Genomic DNA, 22,737 nt, shown 5'->3' with positions numbered 1-22,737 from the left:
AAACCTAGCATGAAAGTGCATCCTTGTAGCTGTGTGGGCTAATATAGTCTAAATGTTTGCCTTTGGGTAAATTGAGCCAATGGTTATGGGGTAAGTTTAGCCAAAGGCAAGTTGAGTGTAATTMAAGGCATTATTGCTGGGATATGAGGTAACAACAGGGCCTGGCCTATGTTAAAAGTGTTTTTAAAAAGTGCAAGGGGTTTGTTAGGTGTAAAGCCTGTGTTAAAATATGCTTAGAGTGATTAAAAAGGCAAAAAAAGTGATTTGTGATTGTGTTGAATTTTGTTTGGGAAATAAAGATAGTTAGTGGTAATATTTCATTCAGTACAGAAATGTGTAGGCCCCTCAACAGACCTTGCCGCTATGCACAACTTACRCCACTGTGTAAGTTGTGCCAAGAGACCACTTTATTTGGACAAGTTATGTAATGTTTACATMAATTCTGATTGTTTCCAGGGATACACAACATCCTGAAATATATTTACCAAAAGTAATCACACCCCTTGACTTTTTTCCACATTTTGTTGTGTTATAAAGTGTGATTAAAATGMATTTAATTGTCATTTTTTTGTCACTGATCTACAAAACACTAATATAGAGTACCAGTTAAAAGTTTGGACACTCCTACTCATTCAAGGGTTTTTCTTTATTTTTTACTATTTTCTACATTATAGAATAATAGTAAAAACATAAAAACTACGAAATAACACATATGGAATCATGTAGTAACCAAAAAAGTGTTTAGTTGGCTAAACTGTGTTGTCTTAAAGGATGAGACACAGCTTAAGGAACTTCGGCACAGTAGATCYCCTGCTAGGTGTCGATGAACATCGGCAATCATCGGAAAGGAGCAGAAATMAAAGCCGATGTTTTGTGGTCAGAGGCAATAGGGCTGCCAGATGCTGCGGTTAAAGMTCCAATGCAGCTGTTTTTATCTCAATATCAAACAATTTCTGGGTAACAGTGAAGTACCMTCCTGTGATTGTTTTCAATTAAATGGTCKAAACTYAACAAAAATAGCTTCTTAGAAATMAGCAATTTCTCAAGCAACAATTTAGCTAGGACTGTCTGGGGTGGTTGAGTGGAGACGGGAAACCTGAAAATTAGTTGTTATTGGCAGAGAGGTTTGGAACTCTCCAATTTACCGCCTGGTGATGTCACCAGGCAGGCCAAAACTACATCCATCCCACCAAAACAGGCTGAAATTTCAGCCAGCCTTTTCAAATAGCTCTTACACCAAAAGGGCATTATCATTTTCACAATTTCGTAGTATTATTCCAACCTCGTAGTTCGGAAATATATGTAAAACACAGGAAAATCACGTTTTTGACTGCACTGGGCTTTTATCAGTTTGTCTGCACTGTCTGAGACTGACTTTAAGACCCACTACACCCTTGTATTTGTATTTATTATGGATCCCCGTTAGCTGCAGCCAAGGTAGCAGCTACTCRTTCTGTGGTCCAGCTAAATTAACGCAGTTATACCATTTTTTAAACATTACAAAGCATTCACAACAGATTTCACAACACATTAAGTGTGTGATCTRAGGCCCCTACTCTACTACCACATATCTACAGCACAAAATCCATGTGTGTACGTGTGTTTATAGTGCGTATCTTATCGTGTGTTTGTATGCAGGTGTCTGTGCCTATGTTTGTGTTGCTTCACAGTCCCCGCTGTTCCATAAGGTGTACTTTTTCTTCTTCTTGTGTGGATAGGATAGCTAATTGAAAGGCTGAGCTGTAATCAGTCAGTGAGAGCCCCTCTACCTACTATCTGACTGATTGGCTGCTGACACTTAACCCCTATCCTCCTGCTGGTTCTCCAGGACATGAGAATCAGACTGCTGTGGTCATGATGACCCAGACCTGTACACACACACACACACACACACACACACACACACACACACACACACACACACACACACCAACACACACACTCCAACCCATTAGTGATAGTGCTAAATCAAGGCCTCCCAGGTACAGACAGTACCAGTATGTCAAGGGAAGATAAATATTTCTCGGCCCTGGTGACACAGACCTTTGTTAGTTTTTTTTACATGAGAGCAGAACACCGTCAATTTAAAACCCTGTGTCAGCAATTAGGGTAGAGAACATGGAGTGTTTTAGCAGATAACCATCTCACATGGTCTTTCTCTTGTCTCTCATTTGGCTGACAGTGACTTCTAATAGTGTTCTTGAAGGTGTTTCTCATACAAAGTTGSGTCTCTGTTGTCATTTGCTTTGCCTCAAGGACAATAGATTTACAGGCAATCTATCTCAGCGACACAGTAACKCATGCAAATTGGTTTTCAATTAACCTAGTACCAGGATAAATGAGGATTCATAAAAATAAATAAATKATAATATAGGTGATCAAATACTTYTSWRYRYKWAWAAWYRYKAWYWWWWWRWRWWAAAWKWRARAKWYTGYMWTTRTSMYTTTTTMTMTWWMAMWRRSRSTCTCWCASWMMWYYWGTYRKRKTYWMARAAAWWWRASASKRCTKRARYRMRTMTYWYWYMYYYAKAKRSWSSAWWWTSSYSYMTYTSWKAWARWRMTMRTCRCCKCWSTYTATARACACACACACACACACACACGTTAGACCATCTGTTTCTGGTTGGGTAGAATTTCCCAACATCCAATGTCTACAATGTCTGAAGAGTGGATAAACCTAATTTAGCTAGGATTCACATTTATGGCTTTTTTTACACTCTGCCAGTAGTAGTTTGACAGTGTATCTCGAGCCAACATCTAATCCCATCAATCACAAGGACCTTTAGTCTGCAGACTGAATGACAGTCTTACTCATATCATTGTCATTCAGCGTTCTGAGGGTCACGACAGAAAAAAATAAACATGGCTTCTCGACATTTGTATTTATTTGCTAGCCTTTCGTTTCTTACGTAAAACTGTGCATGTTCTCTCTGCAGTTGGTTTTGGAGGCTGGGTTCTGAAAGAGGTCTGTGGCAGAGATGCTGCCTGGCCTTGGGCTTTCAGCAGAGTTCACTAGTTGGTTTGCTTGCCCTTTGTTTTCAATTTAACASTTTTAGACTTGCAGTTAGAGCTAGTTGTGTGTGTATGACAGTAGCCCGCCACTGAGAATACATTTATTAAGGATAATTCTGAAACTACAGTTGAAGTCGGAGGTTTACATACACTTAGCTTGGAGTCATTAAAACTTGTTTTTCAACCACTCCACAAATTTCTTGTTAACAAACTAAAGTTTTGGCAAGTCAGTTAGGACATCTACTTTGTGCATGACACAAGTCATTTTTCCAACAATTGTTTACAGACAGATTATTTCACTTATAATTCACAGTATCATAATTCCAGTGGGTCAGAAGTTTACATACACTAAGTTGACTGTGCCTTTAAACAGCTTGAAAAATTCTAGAAAATGATGTCATGGCTTTAGAAGCTTCTGATAGGCCAATTGACATCATTTGAGTCAATTGGACGTGTACCTATGGATGTATTTCAAGGCCTCCCTTCAAACTCAGCGCCTCTTTGCTTGACATCATGGGAAAATCTAAATAAATCAGCCAAGACCTCCAATTCTTTTTTTTAGACCTCCACAAGTCTGGTTCATCCTTCGGAGCAATTTCCAAACGCCTGAAGGTACCACGTTCATCTGTACAAACAATAGTACGCAAGTATAAACACCATGGGACCACACAGCCGTCATACCGCTCAGGAAGGAGACACGTTCTGTCTCCTAGAGATGAATGTACTTTGGTGCGAAAAGGACCTTGTGAAGATGCTGGAGGAAACAGGTACAAAAATATCTATATCCACAGTAAAACAAGTCCTAAATCGACATAACCTGAAAGGCCGCTCAGCAAGGAAGAAGCCACTACTCCAAAACCGCCATAAAAAAGACAGACTATGGTTTGCAACTGCACATGGGGACAAATATCGTACTTTTTGGAGAAATGTCCTCTGGTCTGATGAAACAAAAATATAACTGTTAGGCCAAAATGACCATTGTTATGTTTGGAGGAAAAAGGGGGAGGCTTGCAGGCCGAAGAACACCATCCCAACCGTGAAGTACAGTACGGGGGTGGCAGCATCATGTTATGGGGGTGCTTTGCTGCAGAAGGGACTAGTGCACTTCACAAAATAGATGGCATCATGAGGAAAGAAAATGATGTGAATATATTGAAGCAACATCTCAAGACATCAGTCATGAAGTTAAAGCTTGGTCACAAATGGGTCTTCCAAATGGACAATGACCCCAAGCATACTTCCAAAGTTGTGGCAAAATAGCTTAAGGACAACAAAGTCAAGGTATTGGAGTGGCCATCACAAAGCCCTGACCTCAAACCTATAGAAAATGTGTGGGCAGAACTGAAAAAGCGTGTGCGAGCAAGGAGGCCTCCAAACCACCAGCTCTGTCAGGAGGAATGGGCCAAAATTCACCCAACAAATTGTGGGAAGCTTGTGGAACGCTACCCGAAACGTCTGACCCAAGTTAAACCATTTAAAGGCAATGCTACCAAATACTAATTGAGTGTATGTAAACTTCTGACCCACTGAGAATGTGATGAAAGAAATAAAAGCTGAAATAAATCATTCTCTCTACTATTATTCTGACATTTCACATTCTTAAAATAAAGTGGTGATCCTAACTGACTTAAGACAGGGAATTTTACTCMGATTAAATGTCAGAAATTGTGAAAAACTGAGTTTAAATGTATTTGGCTAAGGTGTATGTAAACTTCCGACTTCAACTGTATATGAGAATTCACAGGGTATTCTTGGTTGAATGTAGTACAACGTGTACTGTGTATTCTGTAAGGATAGGTATGTGGGTGTAACTCACATATGTGGCATGCGGTTTTGTGTTGTTTTGACAAATTTATCAAAGGGAAGTGGCCATGTCAGCTAAGTATCATTTTACTGCCTTAATAAACAAATTAGGCACATTTGGGCAGTCTTGATACAACATTTTGAAAAGAAATYCAATYGTTCATTGGATCAGTCTGAAACTTTTCACATACACTGATGCCATCTGGTGGCGGAAATCTAAATTGCACATGGGCTGGAATAATACATTATGGCCTTTCTCTTGAATTTCAAAGATGATGGTACAAAAAAATACAAAATAACCATTGGTTTTTTCTTTGTATTATATTTTACCAGATCTATTGTGTTATATTCRACTACATTRRTTCCACAATTCCATAAACTTCAATGTGTTTCCTTTCAAATGGTACCAATAATATGCATATCCTTGCTTCAGGGCCTGAACTACAGGCAGTTAGATTTGGGTATGTCATTTTAGGCGAAAATTGGGGGAAAAAGGGGCTAATCCTGAAGAGGTTTTAAGCATTGTTGTGGTACTCGAGTCCAGGAGTCAGACTTGAGTGGGTATCAAGTCCCGATTTTGATGACTTTTAACTCAACTTTGACCTGACCATTGGTGACTCGACCTGTTGGTGACTCGGACCATTGGTGACTCGGACCATTGGTGACATATATTTGCACTTGGACTGGATAGGCTACTATGATAAGAAGAATATTAGCAGCACTGGTTGCGCAGAGCAGCGAGGGTTCTGTTCTCTAGCAGTGGGAAGGACGTGCCACACCCGGCACACAGCCTARATCAGCTAGTGAGCTGCGGCGTTCCCCGTAACCACCAGTCACCACTCTAATATTTAGCTTTGCCTGGTTAAGAAACACAAATGGCTTTACGAAAGTTTTGAGTTGAATAGTAAAACATCAGTCTACAGTTCCTTGCAAAAGTATTCATCCCCCTTGGCYTMTTTCCTATTTGCATTACAACCTGTCATTTAAATGGATTTTGATTTTGATTTCATGTAATGGACATAGACAAAATTGTCCAAATTGGTGAAGTGAAATGAAAAAAATTACTTGTTTCAAAAAATTCAAAAAAATGTAAAACGAAAAGGTGGTGCGTGCATGCGAAGCCCCTAAATAAGATCTGGTGCAACCAATTGCCCTCATAAGTAACAGAAGTAACATAATTAGTTAGATTGCACACAGGTGGACTTTATTTAAGTGTCTAATGAGTTGTCACATGATCTCAGTGTATATATACACCTGTTTTTAAAGGCCCCGGAGTCTACAACACCAATAAGCAAGTGGCACCACCAAGCAAGTGGTACCATGAAGACCAAGGAGCCCTCCTAACAGGTCAGGGACAAAGTTGGGGAGAAGTACAGATCAGGGTTGAGTTATAAAAAAMATCAGAAACTTTGAACATCCCACGGAGCACCATTAAATCCATTATAAAAAATATAATATGGCACCACAACAAACTTGCCAAGAGAGGGCCACCCAKCAAAGCTCACGGACCAGTCAAGGAGGGCATTAATCAGATAGGCAACAAAGAGACCTAAGATAACCCTGAAGGAGCTGCAAAGCTCCACAGCGGAGATTGGAGTAGCTTTCCATAGGACCACTTTAAGCCGTACACTCCACAGAGCTGGGCTTTACGGAACAGTGGCCAGAAAATAGCCATTGCTTAAAGAAAATAATAAGCAAACACGTTTGGTGTTTGCCAAAATGCATGTGGGAGACTCCCCAAACATATGGAAGAAGGTAATCTGGTCAGATGAGACTAAAATTGAGCTTTTTGACCATCAAGGAAAACGCTATGTCTCGCGCAAACCCAACACCTCTCATCACCCCGAGAACACCATCCCCACAGTGAAGCATGGTGGTGGCAGCATCATGCTGTGGGAATGTTTTTCATCAGCAGGGACTGGGAAACTGGTCAGAATTGAAGGAATGATGGATCGTGCTAAATACYGGGAAATTCTTGAGGGAAACCTGTTTGTCTTCCAGAGATTTAAGCTGGGACGGAGGTTCACCTTCCAGCAGGACAATGATCCTAAGCATACTGCTAAAGCAACACTKGYGTMGTTTAAGGGGAAACATTTAAATGTCTTGGCATGGCCTCAATCCAATTGGTATGACTTAAAGATTGCTGTACCTCAGCAGAACCCATCCAACTTGAAGGAGCTGGAGCAGTTTTGCCTTGAAGAATTAGCAAAAGTCCCAGTGGCTATATGTGCCAAGCTTATAGAGACATACTCCAAGAGACTTGCAGCTGTAATTGCTGCATATGTGGCTCTACAAAGTATTGACTTTGTGGGGGGGTGAATAGCTATGCATCTTCAAAGTGGTATGCATGTTGTGTAAATCAAGGGATACAAACCCCCCCAAAAATCTATTTTAATTCCAGGTTGTAAGCCAACAAAATTGGGAAAATGCTTTCATAAGCCACTGTAGCTATTTGTCTCTCTCTCCCCTTGAGTATAGAAAAGTAGGCTGTCTTTGCATTTGTCTTTTCGCTTTACCCTCCGAATTTCCGCCCTGTATCCAATAACCAGGTTCTGACAAGTCTCCCTTTACTTTTCACTTTGAAATAAAAAACCTACACAAATATCAGTGGGTGAGTACCAACCAAAATAAAGTAGCTGAAAGACTGTTACAATTTATTTAATAGCCAATTCTGTCTAGAGACCATTCATCCCCTTCAACATCATTACTGATTTGACAACTATTGAACATTATATTAAAATTAAATGTGTGAGCCTGTGTGTATTACTTATTTGTTTCTTAGGCTATTGCATTTTACACGCAATTATGACCATTGTGCCATGAGGAAAATCTTTGTGCTACTTCAATGCTCACATGAAAATCTTACTGCCAGCCAGCCACTAGTTGTTGCTGGGCAGATTTCTTTGACCAAATCCGAGCCAAATCAATAGAGGTGTGAATTTAGCAACAGCCAAGCATCGAGCCGTCAAGCCGGCAATACGAGCGAGCAACAAAACACCAGTAACCAAAATACCAAATATGTCTAAAGAACCCCGGTTCATTTGTTTTGCTCTTCAAAGGTTTTCAGCAGATGGTGCAGTGTGGCACAATCTCAAATATGGAACAGAAAGAAAATAAGAAAAGCCTGGAACCACGTTCAACTTAACCTCAGACCCAGTCACGGTGACTCAGACTTGAGCACTTGGACCTGAGGGGTATACTACYAAACAAGCTAGATCTACTCAGGATTTTAGCTTCCCACTCCAACCCAGGCTTCATCCATACTATGWCGGTGTATATCGCATAGCCAAAGGGACTCGTGACCAACTCGGACTCGAGCACAGGGGACTTGGGATTCGACRCGGATATGGTTTAGTGACTCGACTACAACACTGGCCATAAGTAGTACTTTTTTTTATTGTGCCACATAGTTGTAGTATGTTGACTCCTCTGACAAAAAAATATTGGACTGTAACAAAATAATAACTCTCATCAAATCCTCTCCCTCCTCCCAAGACAAAGTCAATTAAAAATACATTTTTTACATCTTGGCAAATGTTCATTAAAGTGTCAAGGGACTACCTGGCTTGTCTGGSAAAATTGGTTGTGTCTTGACACTTTCTTTAATGCTGTCATTCTCYTTTAAAGCAAGTCTAAAAAGCTGTAGATATGTTCTATGTGAGCTATTTCTATGCTTCCCATTCTTAAGATTCGGTTTTGAACACCAGCTTCAAACAGCTGAAAATGCATTACTTTTGGTTATGGAAAATATATTTCTCTGCGGTTTATTTGGTACAATGATTCTCTACACAATGACTGTTTGTTTTATCACATAAACAGAAATTACACAACCAATTATACTTTTTTTATCASAAAATGGTGCCTCAATTTCTGCATATTTCACGGTAAATAAAGGAGAAATGTTGTTTTTTACTACCACCATAAAGTCCCTACTTTTCTGTAAGAGGAAACACTCATGACYTCTGTTACGTGCAAGGTAATACTTTAACGGAGTAAAGAGAAGGATATTGCTTTTTTRAAAACAAAAACAGGTCAAAGACTCTCCCTCTTTATAACAAGATCCTTATTCAATATCGTGAACCGGATGAAAATCGACTGCAACAATTACCCTATTTTAACCCACTATTTTAGAAATGCCTGTAAACATTGCTAGAGTGATTGACACAACCTTTCCTYGGGCGATCTGACCAATGGTCCCCTCAAGTGTCTTTAGCCCTCATCACTGAGAAGGGCGTGGGATGGAAACTTACCGAAACGGTCAGCAACCCTGATGATCAGTACTGATAAACGTTTCCCAGATAATCAARTCTGACAGGGGGAGAGTGACGAACAGTGATGAGATGAAGGCAGATTTTCAAGTCGTAGGATGTTAAATGATCTTTGTTTCAGAGCAGTAGGAGAAAACAGGAATATATCTCTATAATGCCAAGGAATTCAGGCTGACCATGTATGTCACACAGTGGTTGAGGTGTTGGAGTGTGCTTCCTAGAGTTACCATTACATTATTGAATTAAAAACCTCTGTGGAAATAAAAAAGCTTTTGTGGCCCATGTCACAGACTGCAAAATACTTATGACATGAAAATGTTCYTCTTGAAAAAATGTATTAAACAGTATATTGTTTTCCTCTTGAACCTATTCCATCATTGTTTGAGGAGCTTTGAAGCCGATTGCCTGAGGTGTGAAGTAACCCATCCGTTATTTATTATTCAATCAAGACAATACAGGGAATATGCTCAATCAGCACTTTCATGAGTTWAATTAGCTCGCTAAATGAAAAAGAATATCCCCCTAAAAAAGTGTTTTCCATAATTTTTCTGAGAGCGTAGGTGCTGTGATATATTATGGGCTCCTGAGTGGCGCAGCGGTCTAAGGCACTGCATCTCAGTGCAAGAGATTACACTACAGTCCCTGGTTCGAATCCAGGCTGAATCACATCCGGCCGTGATTGGGAGTCTCATAGGGTGGTGCACAATTGTCCCGGTTTGGCTGGTGGGGTAGGCCTTCATTGTAAATAAGAATTTGTTCTTAACTGACTTGCTGAGTTAAAAAATAAAAAAATAAAAATAAAAATATGTAAAAGTTAATCACAGATAGTCTACATGATCAAAAGTATGTGGACACCTGCTCGTCAAACATMTCATTTCAAAATCATGGGCATTAATATGGAGTTTGTCCCCCCTTTGCTGTTATAACAGCCTCCACTCTTCTGGGAAGGCTTTCCACTAGATGTTGGAACACAGCCATGAGCATTAGTGAGGTCGGGCGCTGGTGTTGATCGATTAGGCCTGGCTCACAGTTGGCGTTCCAATTKATCTCAATGGGGTTGAGGTCAGGGCTCTGTGCAGGCCAGTCAAGTTCTTCCACACCGATCTAGACAAACTATTGTATGGACCTCGCTTTGTYCACGCTTTGTGCACATTGTCATACTGAAACAGGAAGGGCCTTCCCCAAACTGTTGCCACAAAGTTAGAAGCACAGAATCYTCWGGAATGTCATTGTATTCTGTAGCGTTAACATTTCCCTTCACTGGAACTAAGGGGCCTAGCCCGAACCATGAYAAACAGCCCCAGACCATTATTCCTCCTCCACCAAACTTTGCAGTTGGCACTYTCGGGCAGGTACAGTAGCGTTCTCCTGGCATCCGCCAAARCTAAATTCGTCCGTTGGACTGCCAGATGGTGAAGCATGATTCATCACTTCAGAGAACGCGTTTCCACTGCTCTCGAGCTTTACYCCACTCGAACCGAKACTTGGCATMGRGCATGGTGTACTTAGGATTGTGTGCWGCTGCTCGGCCATGGAAAACCCATTTCTTGGATCTCCTGACAACCATCAGCCACACAAAGACAGGTTTATAATTTGCCTTAAGCCTGATACAATAGCCCAACCGTAACAAAGGAATTTGCCGTTTTATTGGATTGGATAAATGACAAAGTGGCTTGCGTCATCTGGAGATAGGCGATGCTGAGGTACAACAATACCATGGAGCTTTGTTKCACAGTATCAAAAAATGGGAATGCTCACAACTAGATTGCTATCAGAGAAATCTKTTTACCCTTTTTCATGGAATTCTGCAGTGGCTTAGAAGTTTGCATCCCGGAYTCGCCTCTTCACTGTTGATATTGCAACTGCACATGGGGACAAAGATCGTACTTTTAGGAGAAATGTCCTCTGGWCTGATGAAACAAAAATAGAACTGTTTGGCCATAATGACCATCGTCATGTTTGGAGGAAAAAGGGGGAGGCTTGCAAGCCGAAGAACACGATCCAAACTGTGAAGCACGGGGGTGGCAGCACCCATGTTTGGCAGTGCTTTGCTGCGGAGGACTAGTGCACTTCACAAAATAGATGGCATCATAAGGAAAGAAAATTATGTGGATATATTGAAGCAACATCTCAAGACATCAGTCAGAAGTTAAAGCTTGGTCGCAAATGGGTCTTCCAAATGGAAAATGACCCCAAGCATACTTCCAAAGTTGTGGCAAAATGGCTTAAGGACAACAAAGTCAGGTATTGGAGTGGCCATCACAAAGCCCTGACCTCAATCCCATAGAACATTTGTGGGCAGAACTGAAAAAGCATGTACGAGCAAGGAGGCCTGCAAACCTTACTCAGTTACACCAGCTCTGTCGGGAGGAATGGGCCAAAATTAACCCAACTTATTGGGAAGCTTGTGGAAGGCAACCCGAAACGTTTGACCCAAGTTAAACAATATAAAGGCAATGCTACCAATACTAATTGAGTGTATGTAAACTTCTGACCCACTGAGAATGTGATGAAAGAAATAAAAGCTGAAATAAATCATTCTCTCTACTATATTCTGACATTTCACATTCTTAAATGAAGTGGTGATCCTAACTGACTTAAAACAGGGAATTTTACTAGGATTAAATGTCAGGAATAGTGAAAAACTGAGTTTAAATGTATTTGGCTAAGGTGTATGTAAACTTCTGACTTCAACTGTATTTATACATGTGTTTGTCTCAGAATTGATCCCTTGTGGAACAGTTACAGGGAAAATTGTGTTTTTATACAATGTCTGATGGAAACACTTCCTGCTGACAGACTACTGCAAATAACACTCTAGATTACTGCACATTTCTAAAAAAKCGCCTCAACCCTCTGATGGTCTGTCATTACCCCAAATGCCCCATCCTAAAACCTCGCTCCGAAGTGCAGTCAGTCACTGGCTATAATAGCAAAGGACAGCAATTTATGTGATCTCAGTCTATCTCAGTTTAAGAAGAGAGAAAAAAACAGCTCTGGAACGACTTGAGTYTTTCAAGTGTTCTAAGATAAGAACACAGTTTCGTCTGGTGCAGCCTCTAAACAACGGTCTGTATCTTGTCTGGAAAAGTTGTATYTTGGAGAGCTTCAATGCACAAACAAAACATTGCTTACAGTTCARGAACTAAGCCAAATTTGTTAAGCAAATATCCTGTTATGTCTAAGATCTTGGTGATCACAGCATTTTGTTGACCAGTTATGTCTTTTCGTATGTAATGGTCCCCTATTTCACGTCAGTGAACGCTAATGATAAAGCCCGGTTTTGCTCTGATTCACCATCTGTGCTTCATTAGTGACTAACACTGTTTTGGGACATCTTCCCAGGCAACATGGGAAATAGTTGAAACACAGTTCGACTGTTAGCCTAACGCCCACTGGTCTCTATCTCTGCCACCACAGTTTAGGCTACTTCAGCTGGAATGGGCCTCGTGCTGACCTCTAAAGCAATGAATTTAAACTGTGGCAAAGATGTGCATTTCCGGGGACCTCAGTCATGCCATGAACTTTCTCAAGTCGTCGATCGAATTAATGATGTTGTTTTTAAATTGCTTCGTTTTTGTTGTGCTTGACAGCGCTTTCAGATTTCTTCATGTAATCAATAGCGCTATAAAAGTTGAATAAATGATTTATAGACCAAAAGGACTGATAGTTCTGACATTCAGGAAATGTCATAAGTTGTCAGAATCCTGTACATTGCTTTAATAACCAAGGCAATTGCATGGACAGTTGGGCCCAGTGGTAGAGAAAATGAGTTGCCAATGTGGCCGGGGTTAACGGAAATATATTTAACTAAAATATAAACGCAACCTGTAAAGTGTTGGTCCCGTGTTTCATGAGCTGAAATAAAAGATCCCAGAAATGTTTCATACTGTATGTAACATTTTTATTTCTCAAATTTTTGGTACAAATTTGTTTGCATCCCTYTTAGTGAGCATTTGTCCTTTGCCAAGATAATCCATCAACCTGACAGGTGTGGAATATCAAGAAGCTGATTAAACAGCATGATCATTACACAGATGCAACTTGTGCTGYGGACAATTAAAGGCCACTCTAAAAMGGGCAGTTTTGTCACACAACAGACAACAGATGTTTTGAAGGAGCATGCAATTGGCATTCTGACTGCAGTAATGTCCACCAGAGCTGTTGCCAGAMAATTGAATGTTAATTTCTCTACCATAAGCTGCCTCCAATGTAGCTTTAGAGAATTTAGAAGTATGTCCAACCGGCTTCACAACCACAAACGATGTGTAACCATGCCAGCCCAGGACCTCCACACCCGGTTTCTTCACCTGTGCACCAGCCACCCAGACAGCTGATGAAACTGCACAACCAAAGAATTTCTGCACAAGCTGTCAGAAACCGTCTCAGGTAAGCTCATCTGCATGCTCGTCGTCCTCACCAGGGTCTTTGACCTGACTGCAGTTTGGCGTCGTAACCYACTTCAGTGGGCAAATGCTCACCTTCGATGGCCACTGGTACGCTCTGCACGAATGAAACCCGGTTTCAACTGTACTGGCCAGATGGCAGACATCATGTATGGCGTCGTGTGGACGAYCGGTTTGCTAATGTCAACATTGCTGGTGGTGAGGTTATGGTATGGGAAGGCATAAGCTACGGACAATGAACGCAATTGCATTTTATCAATGCGAATTTGAATGCAAAGCTACCGTGACGAGATCCTGAGGCCCATTGTTGTGCCATTCATCCGCCGCCATCACCTCATGTTTCAGCATGATGGCACGGACACATGTCGCAAGGATTGGTACACAATTCRTGGAAGCTGACATGTTCTTCCATGACCTGCAGACATGTCACCCATTGAGCATGTTTGGCAGCGTGTTCCAGTTCCTGCCAATATCCAGCAARGTCTCACAGCCATTGAAGAGGAGTGGGACAACATTCCACAGGCCACAATCAACCGCATGATCAACTCTATGCAAAGGAGATTTGTCGTGCTGCATCAGGCAAGTGGTGGTCACACCAGATACTGACTGGTTTTGTGATCCCCTACTTTTTTTTTAAGGTGTCTGTGACCAAAAGATGCATATCTGTATTCTCAGTCATGTGAAATCCATAGATTAGAGCCTAATTTATTTATTTCAATTGACTTGATTGATTTGATTTGATTGATTGTAATCTTAAAATCTTAAAATTGTTGCATGTTGTGTTTATATTTTTGTTCAGTGTATATTCAATGACCTGCCTTCCTATCCAAAGCCATTCCACTGCCATCCTCACAYCCAGCAACATCGAACTAGAGGCTGCTGTTTTATTAAATAACAGCAATGACATCATTCTCTCTCAGACTCCAATCTTAAAGCCTATTTATGTTTGAGACCGCAAATAGGAACGAATGGCTGCTTTTATTTGTTTCTATGGCCATTTTCCATGGCGTATGTGTGAGATAAAATGAGCCTTTCCCATTAGGTGGTCAAGAGTGTGGTTGAAATACCCATCTTCTATCGACTTTGTACATCGGACACAACACAAATGAAGAAAAGTAATTTGAAAGACGCATTGTTTGGCAGGGMTTGTATTATATTCTACTGCCCTGCTACCATTTGTGTTGGATCATTTGCAAATATTTGTATCTGTGAGAGGTCCAAGGGGAATGTATTATTCCTCAGGAAACGTAAACTGTCTGGGTTTCAGAATATGTCCCAAGGGCACGTCAGTTTACTCCTTTTGAAAATCTCCCTTCCTTCAGGCTAGACCTGGGATGCCAACACACACACAGAAGATCCAGTGGTTGTCAGTGGAGGTGGTATTTTTCTGGCACTGAGCATTTGCATGCCATCTCCAAAAAACGAGACTTAAAAAGGTTAATATTCAGATTGACAGTAGAGACGATGCCAAATAGATTCCCTCCTTTCCTCATGTTGTAAAGGCAAATGCCTCCTTTTGAGTCGTAAGTTTGCCATGCCTCAACTAAGCTGTATGTGGCCTCATGTACTTCTTCACCATTCTATAAGGAAAGTGGCCTCATTGTATGCGTGTGATCTTTTGCTGTCTGCTACCCGGCAGAGAGACTCTTGCCTCATCAGATAAATCAGCTTGGCATTCTGAAGGTATGCTGTCCGTGTTTATGCTGTTCACTCACCTGCTTCGCTGAGCAGTGACAGCAGCGCTCTGATGTTCCCTGATAACAATAATGGCACATGTGTGTGTGTTTGGGGGGGGCTTATTTATAGTCTTGCCTCTAAAATGTTCTAGGGCCAGGCTCAATGTAAGTGTGTCCACTGTTGCGCCCAGAATTGTTTGGCAGGTGGAGATGACAGGAAGTGGTATTCTGGACTAGTACCACATGATTGTCTCCAATTGAAAACACAAAACCCCACCAGTTGTCTGCCTGTGAGAGACATCTCCATCCCGTTGGGACTCACCAGCAGCATTTCTCCATCTGACTGAGAGGCAGGCATTTGCAATATTAATGGATGCAACAGTTGAACATTACTTCACGGCTTGCCTCGGTGCCTATGTGGGTTGAAATTATTTCAAGCCTCTACCAGATCTGGCTTCGCTCCCAATCACCATCATTTTGATGTCATTAAGCCTTACCTGACATGTTTTTGCCTCTTCTGAGTCTGAAAAAAGTGATATGGAAAGTTAGCGAGGCTCATCCCCAAACATGAGCAGATGTGCTTCTGAGTGGCTCATTACGAAGCCGCCGTAACAGCTGTCTATCGGCGGGCGATCAGATCCGGCTCTCCAAAATCTCAGGCATGTTCTGGGAGAAGAAAGTGCGCCTGTGATGTCGGTGCCACGGCAAGAGAGCAGGTCAAACTGATCGCACGCCGGCCTCCTCCACGCGATTGTTGCAACACCTATCAAATCCACCACTGGCCAGTCTGCAGGACTCTCTCGTTTGAATTCAACTCCCTCTCTCGCTGTGTAAATTCACTTCAATACCTTCTGCCAAGGGATAGTCGGTAGTTCATCCTCATTTCAACTCGGAATAAACATGGGGATTGTTGTTTAAAGCACATGACGACTGACTGCCTCTCGGAAAGTATTATAGTAAACAAATGCTCCCACCACCATGACACAGCAAATAATGGAACTTGGATTGCAAGTTGAAATGCATAGTAGTTCCTGATATTGTGTTAGATTGCACTCCCTGTCAGACACACATACTGTATATATTATTTATTTATTTTATTAATCTCCCATGACAATTAATATGAACATGCCACATATCTACAGTTGAAGTCGGAAGTTTACATACACCTTAGCCAAATACATTTAAACTCKGTTTTTCACAATTCCTGTGTAATCCGAGTAAAATCCGAGTAAAATTCCCTGTCTTAAGTCAGTTAGGATCACCACTTTATTTTAAGAATGTGAAATGTCAGAATAATAGTAGAGAGAATGATTTATTTCAGCTTTTATTTCTTTCATCACATTCTCAGTGGGTCAGAAGTTTACATACACTCAATTCTGTCTCTTATACACATCTAGATGTGTATAAGAGACAGCTCCAATACCTTGACTTTGTTGTCCTTAAGCCATTTTGCCACAACTTTGGAAGTATGCTTGGGGTCATTGTCCATTTGGATGACCCATTTGTGACCAAGCTTTAACTTCCTGACTGATGTCTTGAGATGTTGCTTCAATATATTCACATAATTTTCTTTCCTCATGATGCCATCTATTTTGTGAAGTGCACCAGTCCCTCCCGCAGCAAAGCACCCCCATAACATGATGCTGCCACCCCCGTACTTCATGGTTGAGATGGTGTTCTTCGGCCTGCAAGCCTCCCCCTTTTTCTTCCAAACATAACAATGGTCATTATGGCCAAACAGTTATATTTTTGTTTCATCAGACCAGAGGACATTTCTTCAAATGTTCTATTGTGCAGTTGCAAACCATAGTCTGGCTTTTTTTATGGCGGTTTTGGAGCAGTGGCTTCTTCCTTGCTGAGCGGCCTTTCAGGTTATGTCGATATAGGACTCGTTTTACTGTGGCTATAGATACTTTTGTACCTGTTTCCTCCAGCATCTTCACAAGGTCCTTTGCTGTTGTGCTGGGATTGATTTGCACTTTTCGCACCAAAGTACATTCGCTGTCTCTTATACACATCTAGATGTGTATAAGAGACAGGTCCTATTGTGCAGTTGCAAACCATAGTCTGGCTTTTTTTATGGCGGTTTTGGAGCAGTGGCTTCTTCCTTGCTGAGCGGCCTTTCAGGTTATGTCGATATAGGACTCGTTTTACTGTGGCTATAGATACTTTTGTACCTGATGCTCCAGCATCTTCACAAGGTCCTTTGCTGTTGTGCTGGGATTGATTTGCACTTTTCGCACCAAAGTACATTCATCTCTAGGAGACAAAACACATCTCTTTCCTGAGCGGTGTGACGGCTGCGTGGTCCCATGGTGTTTATACTTGCGTACTGTTGTTTGTACAGATGAACATGGTACCTTCAGGCGTTTGGAAATTGTTCCCAAGTATGAACCAGACTTGTGGAGGTCTACAATTTTTATTCTGCGGTCTTGGCTGATTTATTTAGATTTTCCCATGATGTCAAGCAAAGAGGAACTGAGTTTGAAGGTAGGCCTTGAAATACATCCACAGGTACACCTCCAATTGACTCAAATGATGTCAATTATCCTTTCAGACGCTTCTAAAGCCATGACATAATTTTCTGGAATTTTCCAAGCTGTTTAAAGGCACAGTCAACTTAGTGTATGTAAACTTCTGACTTACTGGAATTGCGACACAGTAAACTATAAGTGAAATAATCTGTCTGTAAACAATTGTTGYAAAAATMACTTGTGTCATGCACAAAAGAGATGTCCTAACCGACTTGCCAAAACTWTAGTTTGTTAACAAGAAATGTGTGGAATGGTTGAATAACGAGTTTTAATGACTCCAACCTAAGTGTATATAAACTTCTGACTTCAACTGTATCTACAGACAGGAATCAATGCAGTGACTTTTCGTAACGAGTTGACCTTCAGTCAGTCACTGGGTGTTGACATGTCAATCGAAGAAGTAGCCTCGATCATCAGTTTACACTGGAATCACGTGTCACGTCTTGAGAGATGAATACAACAAGTTTGTAGGGTCACAAACTTAATARAATCATTGTGTGCTAGGAATATGGGACCAAATACACTTTTGACAAAATGTAATGCACTATGAAGTGAATTTGTCCAAATACTTTTGACACCTTCAAATGGGGGGACTAGATGCATGAAGTGCTTTACTTTCTAAACGGTAAAACAGATGTGTATGGATATACTCTCAGATAAAATGTGACATTCTGTACTGTCAAATCCAAAGTTCTGGAATATAGAGCAAAATTAAATGTTTTAGCTTCACTGTCCAAATAAATACGGAGAGTCCTTTATATATACTGTCCTCTATGATAATTTTCCAGTTCACTGATCATTGATTATATCAGCTTCAGAGCAATTAAAGGGCAAATGTAAAATGCACTATCAGAGTAAAATCAGCAATCTATTAGTCAGATTTCCTCTGGGAGTCCACAGCAGTCTGGCAGTTGAGAAAATATGTAAGGTATCACTCAAGTCAAAGTAATACCTCCATCAAGGGGACWGTTAGGGGCAGCCAATGACATCCGACTCCAGTGTGTGGGGACTTTTATGGGCTTTTGCCGATACCTTCATCTGGACTTTTATCCAGTGCTGACGGTAGTGAGCYGAGACATACATCAACACCTTGCGACAGCCCGGTCCAATAACGCTCTCTGGCAATATCGTTGTCCCGGACGCTGTGGTGACGTTTACCATCCTAAAATGTTCAACAACCGCAGAACASTTTCACGCTCATTGTCATTTGTCACATATTGAGCCACTGTCTTCCGAAGTGTGTCATGGCATATGATCTCAAACGTGACAGGTGGAGTGACTATTCTTCTATTTACACTTTTGTTCCTTACACCGTACCCAAACCGGCCATCATGCGCAAATTGATTTTGTCCCCCCACACCAAACGCGGTCACGACACGCAGGTTAAAATATCAAAACAAACTCTGAACCAATTATATTAATTTGGGGGCAGGTCGAAAAGCATTACATATTTTATGGCAATTTAGCTAGCTAGCTTGCAGTTGCTAGCTAATTTGTCCTATTTAACTAACTTGCTGTTGCTAGCTAATTTGTCCTGGGATATAAACGTTGAGTTGTTATTMTACCTGAAATGTACAAGGTCCTCTACTCCGACAATCCACACATAAAACYGTCAACRGAATCGTTTCTAGTCATCTCTCCTCCTTCCAGGCTTTTTCTTCTTTGYACTTTATATGGCAATTGGCATCTAACTTTCATAGTTACCACGACAAACGACCAAACTCCGTTCATCTTTCAACCACCCACGTGGGAAAAGCCAATGAGAAGATGGCACGTGGGTATCTGCTTCTATAAACCAATGAGGAGATGGGAGTGGCTGGACCTGCACCGCGTTCAGCGTCACAAATAGAACTGACTTCTATTTTAGCGCCTGGCAACGCAGACGCTCGTTGGCGCGCACGAGCAGTGTGGGTGCAATAATTGAATAACATGTATGTTTAAATTTATTTTTCAACGCACGCTACGTGAGCGGTGTGGTCAGCATGTTAGAAGTGAACAATGGTAGAATGTGTTTCTTTACCGGCCGTTTACAMGAGACTCTTGCTTCGGTCCTATGTTGTCTTGCCAGGCCCCAATGACTATATAAGGAAACGGTTCAGGTGGAGATAAGATCAGTGTATAGTTTGGCTCAGGGTCCAGGGTGTCAACTGTAGTGGGCTGTGGTGTGTCATAAGTAGACGACACGTCACATAGTTTGTGCTGACCAGACTTTAGTTTCACTCTTACTGCACAGTTTACAATTGGCTCTTTCATCCCCCTCCTCTCCCCTGTAACTATTCCCCAGGTCGTTGCTGCAAATGAGAACGTGTTCTCAGTCAACTTACCTGGTAAAATAACGGTAAAATAAAAAAATAAAAACAATTTTAAAAAACAAGCAACCATGAAGAACTGACCTGCCATWGTAATCGTGTTAGGATCTTAATTTGATCAACCTGTTGCAGGAGAACTTCACACTTGTTGTGTATTTGAGGTTTAAAAAGGCTTCTGAAGTTTGTAATTTCCACTTTCAAATTCCTGTTGCTGCAGGATTATTTTCCTGCTGGAGCAACGTGCCTCAGATTAAGACTGTTCTCCTCGTGTACACTGCTGTATATTTACAGAAGTATGTGGACACCCCTTCAAATGAGTGAATTTGGCTTTTTCAGGCACACCCGTTGCTGACAGGTGTATAAAATCGAGCACACAGCCATGCAATCTCCATAGAAAAACATTGGCAGGAGAATGTCCTTACTGAAGAGCTCAGTGACTTTCAACGTGGCACCATCATAGGATGCCACTGTTCCAACAAGTCAGTTTGTCAAATTTATGCCCTGCTAGACCTGCCCKGGTCAACTGTAAGTGCTGTTATTGTGAAGTGGAAGCATCTAGGAGCAACTGCTCAGCCGTGAAGTGGTAGGCCACACAAGCTCACAGAACGGGACTGCCGAGTGCTGTCCTCGGTTGCAACACTCACTACCGAGTTCCAAAAGATTCCCAGAAGAGTGGAGGCTGTTAGAACAGTAAAGGMGGGACCAACTCCATATTCGAGATATTCGATGAGCAGGTGTCCACATACMTTTGGTCATGWYGTGTACGTGTCTATACCAGAAGGCGAGTTGGTCTATCTCACAAAAGATATGTTGGATCCTAATGAGATTTTACATGATGTGGAAATTCTTACACAGGGACACTCGAAGTCAATCTCAATATGAATCTTTGTTTATTGTCAGCGTGCTGCGGAGCTTCCAACCAAATCAATGCACCATAGTACACATGTCAATCAGGAGCTCTGCTTGGGCAGTCCCAGCAGTTGTCTTATATATGGCTATACACAGACAAGTTATATTTGCATGATTTAGCATAATGAATTAATCATTACCGTTTTGTTTAATACGTGTGACCGACGAATACTGGAGCATAACATGTGACAGACCAATACCTCACGAGGCTTCTTCTCTCAAAGCTGAGACCTTGAAACTGAGATATCTTTCATTCTCAAAACAAGGTTCTGGGCGTACTGCCAAATTGCAGCTATTGATAGTGAGGATTCGTTCAGTCAGCCACTTGCAGCCACTTGCAGGAACACAGAAATTGTTTCAGTACATAAATASATAAATAGAACACAGACATTCGTTATAAGAAAAGCACAGACATAAAAATTCCCATTACAGATACATTCATAAATGCAATAATATTTGACATTTTAGAATGTGGCTTATGGCATTGGAGTGAACAGCACAGTATAGTATGGTCACCTGCTAATGACTCCTCTATTATTCAACTGGGTTTCTCGTCACCCGAGAGAGGGGGTTTCCTTTCCTCTGGTTAACGACCAGACAGCATTATCACCAGACCAGGCTTGGATATCCTCAGGTCAACATGGGTTATGTTAATTACGTTGAAACCACAGTCCATGCACGGTTATAGCTCCACACACCTCCGACAAGGCTCTTATGTGACACTGGAGTGTGATTGTCTGTAACACTTGCAGGTGTGTTGCCGGATGATGAATTGTAGGTCCTCTGAGTGCTGGCCTGTTTTTCTCATCCCGGCTCCCTGATGCCACAGAGCGAACCTAACATTTGGGATCTGATGCTAACTCATCTCAGAGTAAGACCTCGACATGCATGAGAAAAGCTTTTTGAACAGAGCACTGTTTAGTTCCATTACAGACCATGCTCCAGTAATATTGTAATAATGGGGGATATTTGAACAAGGGATATGGTAAGTGGAGGGAAACCTAACCTAGGAGGTTTGATGGAAGTCATGAGAAGGTCAAAGCTTTACATAGGGGATGTTTAGATTGAAGATCGGTTTCCTCTTCATGATATATTGTAATTTCTGAGAATAGAACAATCACCCAGAATACTCTTCGTCGTGGAAAGGTTCAGTACGGTTCCCTGATCTGTACTTTGTCATTTTGTTCAACTTTACCTCATTTTGGAAGTACTCATCTGAAGGAAAAGACATGGGCTGTGTCCGAATACCCATACTTGCTTTCTAAATAGTAGGCTTTTTGTATGTTTTATAGTATGTGAAATTTAGAAAATGTGTGCTAGAAATGCCAGGATGTCCTACTCATTTCGTTTTTTGAACTAGTAGAATTCGCTACATGCTATTGAGGAAGAAAATGGTCTTCTCACAGCCACATGTGTTTGACAACAGCTGATAATCAGAACAAAAATGCACGAATTGCACGGAACAAGTGAAATTGCGCATTAGATGAGCCCCTTCTCAGTTTGGATAAGTAGTATGTTGATATTTGTTGCTTACTGCATACTTTTTACTAAACAGTACATTCTAAATATACTGAACAAAAATATAAARGCAACAATTTCAACGATTTTACTGAGTTACAGTTCATATAAGGAAATCAGTCAATTGAAATAAATAAATAATCTATGGATTTCACATGACTGGGAATACAGATATGCATCTGTTGGTCAAAAATACATTTAAAAAAAAGTAAGGGTGTAGATCAGAAATCCAGTCAGTATCTGGTGTGACCACCATTTGCCTCATGCAGCGCAACACATCTCTTTCGCATAGAGTTGATTGTGGC

General features: G+C 41.2%; 1 protein-coding gene across 4 annotated transcripts in view; it reads left to right on the top strand.

Moving 5' to 3' along the window:
* LOC111954260 (Kv channel-interacting protein 4-like) overlaps positions 1-22,737 on the top strand; it is a 251,059-nt gene that overhangs the window by 189,931 nt on the left and 38,391 nt on the right. The gene's annotated exons all lie outside the window — the stretch shown is intronic.

Source organism: Salvelinus sp. IW2-2015, linkage group LG3, assembly GCF_002910315.2.
Source record: "Salvelinus sp. IW2-2015 linkage group LG3, ASM291031v2, whole genome shotgun sequence".
Classification (NCBI taxonomy): Eukaryota; Metazoa; Chordata; class Actinopteri; order Salmoniformes; family Salmonidae; genus Salvelinus; species Salvelinus sp. IW2-2015.
This window is presented reverse-complemented; position numbering and strand designations above follow the sequence as displayed.